This window comes from Lathyrus oleraceus, chromosome 3, assembly GCF_024323335.1.
Source record: "Lathyrus oleraceus cultivar Zhongwan6 chromosome 3, CAAS_Psat_ZW6_1.0, whole genome shotgun sequence".
Lineage (NCBI taxonomy): Eukaryota > Viridiplantae > Streptophyta > Magnoliopsida > Fabales > Fabaceae > Lathyrus > Lathyrus oleraceus.
Genome location: NC_066581.1, coordinates 323,623,955 through 323,631,156, shown reverse-complemented (window position 1 = coordinate 323,631,156; position 7,202 = coordinate 323,623,955). Strand labels below are relative to the sequence as shown.

Here is a 7,202-nt window from a genome sequence, read left to right as displayed (position 1 = left end):
CTCTTTTAGTGGGGGAGAGTTGTAACACCCCAACTAAAATAAGCTAATTATTTAATTTAAATTAATATTTTATTTATTAATTTAATTGAATAATTGGAAGTTTGGATTAATATTATTATTTTTGGGAATAATAATTATTGTGATTATTATTATTGGATTATTATTTTATAATTGGAATAAAAGTGGAAATCAGTAAAAAGGTCCCATTGGGTAAAAAGGTTTATTGTTTTCACGTGGAAAGGGAAAAGAGGCAGAACGTGGAAAGGAAAAAGAGGCAGAACGTGGAAAAGGGCAAAAAGAGAACCAGAGAACAAGGGATTGAAGGGAGGAAAAGCTTGAAGCTGCAGAATTTGCCGGATTAACTCAGGTAAGGGGGGTTTATCGTTGATTAACGGGTATTGTATGATAATATGTCATGGGTAGTGATAGACCTTTAATTTACCTTTGAATTGGATGATTATGATGAATTTGTGGAAATAATTGATGAACGAAATTGGGTGATAATCGAAAGAAATTCGTAGGAAATTGTATGTGATAATGTCAGGAGTTGTGAAATCGAATAGGGAATGATTCGGGATAGATGATATGAGTGATTTCTGTGTAAATTTGGACTGTGGAAGGTGAGATCGAATAGAACTCGTAGCAGGAAAACCATAGCAGATCTGGAAATCTGGTTTCTGGTCATACGCGTATGGCACTAGGCAATACGCGTATGGGATGGCTGGTACGCGTATGGCGCTAGGCAATACGCGTATGGATGAGGAAGATGAAATTTTGAACGTAAAATGGTCTCTGGTGGTACGCGTATGGGGAAGTGATACGCGTAGCATACGCGTATGGAATTGGGCAATACGCGTATGGCTTGGTCAGGATTTAGGCAATACGCGTATGAGCATAGGCAATACGCGTATGGGCAGGGTTGTGATTTCCTGTGCTGTTGTCGTGCAGTTTTTGACTGTTCGGGCTGAGTAGTGAGACTTAGCTGAGGTATGATGTAATAGGGATCGTTTCTCGTTGTTTTGAGTAGTATAGGTATTAGTAGAATGTGCTAATACTGTGTTTGATTTTATGGCATGTTGTGATATGCTTTTGTGATAAATGTGTTGACAATATGTGTTGGTTGGTATGCTTTATACTGTAAATGTATCAGTTATGTATGCATTAGCGAATAGACTGTTTTATGGCTTAGAGTGTGAGCATATGTCTATTCTTGAGTTGATGTTGTTGTTGCATTGCTAGGTGATTAGCATGCATAGTTTAGCCTTTGGGGCTGTAGCTAATTCCCATTGTGAGGAATTAGTGAGTTGTGGATTGTTGTTGATGTTTGCATACTAGATGAGTAGCGTGCATAGTCTAGCCTTCGGGGCTGTAGCTAATTCCCATGGTGAGGAATTAGTGAGTGAGTCACTAGATCTCAATGAGTGGGACTAGTGAGCTCAGTAGCCGTATCCAGAGGGATCGGTGAGCTTGAACTATATGTTCGAGAATAGTCGGTACCGCATGTGTAGAGTCTCATTGCATAATGAATGCATGGCATAGCCGGTGGGGCTGTAGCTAATTCCCATTGTGAGGAATTAGTGAGTAAATCGTTGTGTTGTGTTGTTGGTATGGAGTATGGGTTGAGATTATATATAGATATATATGCTATATGTTATTGCTGAGTATGATGTTGCGTTGATACTGCCGTTATGGAGTGTGTAGTCTGGTTGGGGTGATTTGATGCGTCATTTACTTAACATTACATAATGTCGTATAATGCCTGTTATATTGATTGAGGAACTCACCCTTACAACTCTTTTTCAGGTAACGAGCAGTGAGTCGAGTAGAAGCTAATGATTGGAGTCTAGTGTAGTCTCCTAGTGGGTCATGCTCTGATAGATGTAACATCGGGGTGGGATGTTTGAATATTTTATCGATTGGTTGTGAACCATTTTGCATGTAATATGTTACATGTTTGGAATAATTGAATTGATTTCTATCCGCTGCGTATTATGCAGATACTTTATGTTTTGAATTAAATAAATGAGCATGACAGGACCTAATTGATGGTTATTGTTGATGATCGTGTGACACCCTTCGGGGCATAATTACTCTGATTATTATATGTTATTATTTTAAATTATTATTTTTGGGGTATTTAGAAGGGTGTTACAGACCCCACAAACCAACACAGGTCTTTTCAGCATGTTTTGACCTCACTCACACGCTTCCTAGGAAACTTCCCAAAAGGTCACCCATCCCAATACTACTCCAAGTCTAACACGCTTAACTATGGAGTTCTTATTGGTTAGGCTACCGAAAAGAAGATGCATCTTGTTGGTATACGTAGTACCAATTAATCCTTATAAGCGTTCGTTCAACCATACAGTCTCATGCCTACACAGTCTCAGGATCCCTCTCATTTCGATGTGAATTCAGTTTTTTCCCTAGAAGCTTCTAGGAGTGTCTCATTGTCATGCCTCATGCACCGACAACCACTCTCTCGCCCTCGGGTGTCACATGTAACCACTCTTTGTCCTCTCCGGACTCGAGTGTTACATGCTTTCAGGATTACCGACTGACCCCACAAACCAACACAGGTCTTTTTAGCATGTTTTAACTTCACTCACACGCTTCCTAGGAAACTTCCCAGAAGGTCGCCCATCCCAATACTACTCCAAGTCTAACACGCTTAACTATGGAGTTCTTATTGGTTAGGCTACCGAAAATAAGATGTATCTTGTTGGTATAGATAGTACCAATTAATCCTTATAAACGTTCGTTCAACCATACAGTCTCATGCCTACACAGTCTCAGGATCCCTCTCATTCCGATGTGAATTCAGTTTTTTTCCCTAGAAGCTTCTAGGAGTGTCTCATTGTCATGCATCATGCACCGACAACCACTCTCTCGCCCTCGGGTGTCACATGTAACCACTCTTTGTCCTCTCCGGACTCGGGTGTTACATGCCCACCAGCTTCCACTTGGTTCGTCCCCGAACCACATCATACTGGGAGAGGTATGGCTCTGATATCATATGTAACGCCCCAGATTGCTTTCAGGATTACCGATTGACCCCACAAACCAACACGGGTCTTTTCAGCATGCTTTGTCCTCACTCACACGCTTTTCGGGAAACTTCCCAGAAGGTCACCCATCCAAATACTACTGGGAGAGGTATGGCTCTGATATCATATGTAACGCCCCAGATTGCTTTCAGGATTACCGATTGACCCCACAAACCAACACGGGTCTTTTCAGCATGCTTTGTCCTCACTCACACGCTTTTCGGGAAACATCCTAGAAGGTCACCCATCCAAATACTACTCCAAGCCAAGCACGCTTAACTATGAAGTTCTTATCTGTTAGGCTACCGAAAAGAAGATGCATTTTGTTGGTATAGGTAGTACTAATTAATCCTTATAAGCGTTCGTTCAACCATACAGTCTCATGCCTACACAGTCTCAGGATCCCTCTCATTCCGATGTGAATTCATTTTTTTCCCTAGAAGCTTCTAGGAGTGTCTCATTGTCATGCCTCATGCACCGACAACCACTCTCTCACCCTCGGGTGTCACATGTAACCACTCTTTGTCCTCTCCGGACTCGGGTGTTACATGCCCACCAGCTTCCACTTGGTTCGTCCCCGAACCACATCGTACTGGGAGAGGTATGGCTCTGATACCATTTGTAACACCCCAAACTGCTTTCAGGATTACCGACTGACCCCACAAACCAACACGGGTCTTTTCAGCATGTTTTGACCTTACTCACACGCTTCCTAGGAAACTTCCCAGAAGGTCACCCATCCCAATACTACAAGTCTAGCACGCTTAACTATGGAGTTCTTATTGGTTAGGCTACCGAAAAGAAGATGCATCTTGTTGGTATAGGTAGTACCAATTAATCCTTATAAGCGTTTGTTCAACCATACAGTCTCATGCCTACACAATCTCAGGATCCCTCTCATTCTGATGCGAATTCAGTTTTTTCCCTAGAAGCTTCTAGGAGTGTCTCATTGTCATGCCTCATGCACCGACAACCACTCTCTCGCCCTCGGGTGTCACATGTAACCACTCTTTGTCCTCTCCGGACTCGGGTGTTACATATTTTATCCCTTAAAATTTGATTTTATATCACTATGAAGTAAATTTTTAGGATAATTTAAGTTCATTTTGTTGTTTTTGGTAAGTTTGTGAAAAGCATATTAGGTGCTCTCATTTGTGAACTTTTATGTGTTAGCCACTTGTGTTGGACTGATTTTTGATAAGTCTTGACACATCAGAATTGGAGCACCACTTTAACCTCAACATTCAGCTAAGTGTAAATTGAAATGAAGGTTACAAAGAGTGGATGTTCATGGTAGTAGGGCATACGTGGCAAAAACCTGAGAATTGGAGTGCATTTGAGCTAGAAAGGAGAATGGATAAGATCAAGCAAAAAAAGACAAACAACTGCAAATAGTACAACCTCTACAAAACATGGCTTATCCCCTTTGCATCGTAGGTCTGCAACCAAACACTTTGTCCCATGCATACGTTGTGCACCTCTTCTAGTACATGTATGAGAAAGAAAGAATGAAGAGAATATGCTAATTCTTATGGGCCTAAAAGTTATGCATAATCAAGAAGCTCGTTATCTAATACGTCACGAAACCCTATATGAGATTGTCTATAAAAATATCCTTTGGAAAAAATGAGAAGAGGTTCAAACTCTGAAAGGAACAATTGAGAGAAAATTGTGTGAAAGTAAGCTGAATAAAGTGTAGAGAATTTATCATCTTCTTCTCAAGTATAAGACACAAATATATGGCGTGACAAGACCCGTATTTTACTAGTCGAGTATTGCTAGAAGATGAAGAAGTTACTCTTAGATTTTCATTTCTTTTTCATTATGTGTTCAAGGATGTTTAGCCTAGGAACCAATATTGTTTTATGTAATGATCTCATCATGAGCTGAACCATTTTATATTGAGCAATGTGAGGTTAATATGAAGTAATATTTTGATCATCTTAGGAAAAGTTAAAAGCTTGTTGATGTGAGAAATCCATCAACAAGTGGAACTCGTGATAAACACGAATGAAAATAGTAGTATAGAAATACTTATTAGACTAGATGCTTTAGGTATAAAGAGTTGCAATCATACAGGAAACTTGGAATGAACTAGACATGTATTAAAGTTATAAATGAGGCTTAAGAATTTGTCCATGTGCTTTCTTGCACATGTTGGTGATGTTGTAGGAATATACCACAAGATCACATTCTGACCTCATATAATACGATACATCACATCACATACACAAATTAGATAAAGTATATTAATGAATCAGTTATATCATTATTTACTTAAAAAACTGGACTTATGACAACCATCAATTATTGTTAATTTTTCTCATGTTCATTCATAAAAGATAGTTTTGAAAGTCAATATAAGTTATTACACTCCTTGTGAGAACAATGTTCTTACTTTTATCACTTGCTATTATGGATCATGTATACTTACACGTTATATAGTTTTCACACAACAAGTTTTTGGCTCCGTTGAAAGGGAGTGTGTCAATAACATTTTGATTTTGTATAAAACATTGTTTTTTTGTGAATATAAATTTAATCTTTTGACATTTTTTGTAATCTGGTGACACGATAGTTGTTTAGCTACTACAAGCACAATTTGCTGTCTCTAATATACAAAGGAGATCTTGAGCCAGAGAAAATACTAATATTACTAAGGAGATTCCAAGTTATTGGTCACTTACCAGGAAGTCCTCCACCTATTATTTTATTTGGTAACTTTGAAGGATACTTTGAAGAAGAACCATTTGAAGAAGAAGTAGTAATGGTAGACAATGAAATTATTGGCATTGCCAATGATAGAGCAAGAACGATAAGGGATTATATTGTGTTTGATCCCAATTCCATGAATACAAGGATTATGAGACCATACATCATAATGGCACAATTTGAATTCAAACCTATGGTGTTTAAAATGTTACAAGAAATAGGTCAATATTCAGGAGCTACCAATGAAGATCCATGTTTTCACTCGAGGAAATTCTTGGAAGTAGCTAGCAACTTCAAAATACTTGGAATTACTGATGATGCTTTCATACTCCGACTGTTTCCATACTCTCTAAGGGACCAAGCCAAAAGTTGGATGAACTATTTAAAGCCTAATTCCATAGCCATATGGAATGCCTTAGCTGAATTTTTTTTAGCTAAGTACTTACCTCATATCAAGAATGCTAAGATGAGGAATGAGATTACTTCATTTAGACAAGGAGATAATGGATCTTTGTTTTATGCATGGGAAGATTCAAAGAGTTGTTAAGGAAATTTCCTCACCATGGGATACCAATTTGCATTCAAGTGAAACATAATGAGTTGATTCAATCATTAAAGAATGAAGAGATAAGCTCAAACATAGAAGAATTTCTAGACACTTCATCGAATAACACTTTTGAAGAAGAAGAAAGAGAAGAAAAACAACTCCAATAGTATCATTTGAAAGAAAAATCTTAGTGGTTGAACAATCCTTGGAAGATTCAACGTCCATTGGAGAAACTTCATAATTAAGATAATATAAAAAAGAAGTTTCATCTAGTGAAATATGTGAATCTATGTGCTTGTAGGTATGAAGCTGATGATCCTGCTTAAAACCTTCCTAACTTTTTTTATGATGATAACATCAATGATTCCTGAAGTTGGTATTAATTATTGGACATGTTACTTCACACACAAGAGAGGGGGGGGGGGGGTGAGTTGCATGTTTCAGAAAAACTTGAGTTTGAATTTTTTTTTGGATCAAAATAAAAGTTTGAAAACATTTTAGATTTAAGCAGCGGAAAATACAAGTTAAGGGAAAAGAGAAAATATCGTAAGTTATATAGGTTATATTAAAAAAGAAAAAGAATCCTCTCGCCAACATTTGTTCTTGAGAGTATCTAATAAAATTAAGATCTTTTAGTAGGTTAAACTCTTGAACTCCCTTACACAAGGAAAATGAATTTTGCGGCTAAATTATAATTAAATAGAAAACACAGAGAGAAATGGAGAGTCTTCCTTCTAAACGGTTAATCGGAGTGATTAGTCTTCAATCTTCCAAACAAGATTTTACACGGGTTGATCTTGAACCAAAATAAGCTTTTAACGTCTAGATGAGCTTGAACCGGAACTTTGTTTTATACCAGGCTAACCAAGAACCTGAGAGATTTTACCACCAGACTG

General features: G+C 38.0%; 1 non-coding gene across 1 annotated transcript; it reads right to left on the bottom strand.

The window, feature by feature from the left end:
- Window positions 1-6,222: 6,222 nt before the first annotated feature.
- On the bottom strand, window positions 6,223-6,328 carry LOC127134089 (small nucleolar RNA R71). Its single transcript, XR_007807860.1, has one exon. It is a non-coding gene; the product is annotated as a small nucleolar RNA R71 (small nucleolar RNA).
- Between the last annotated feature and the right edge of the window lie 874 nt (window positions 6,329-7,202).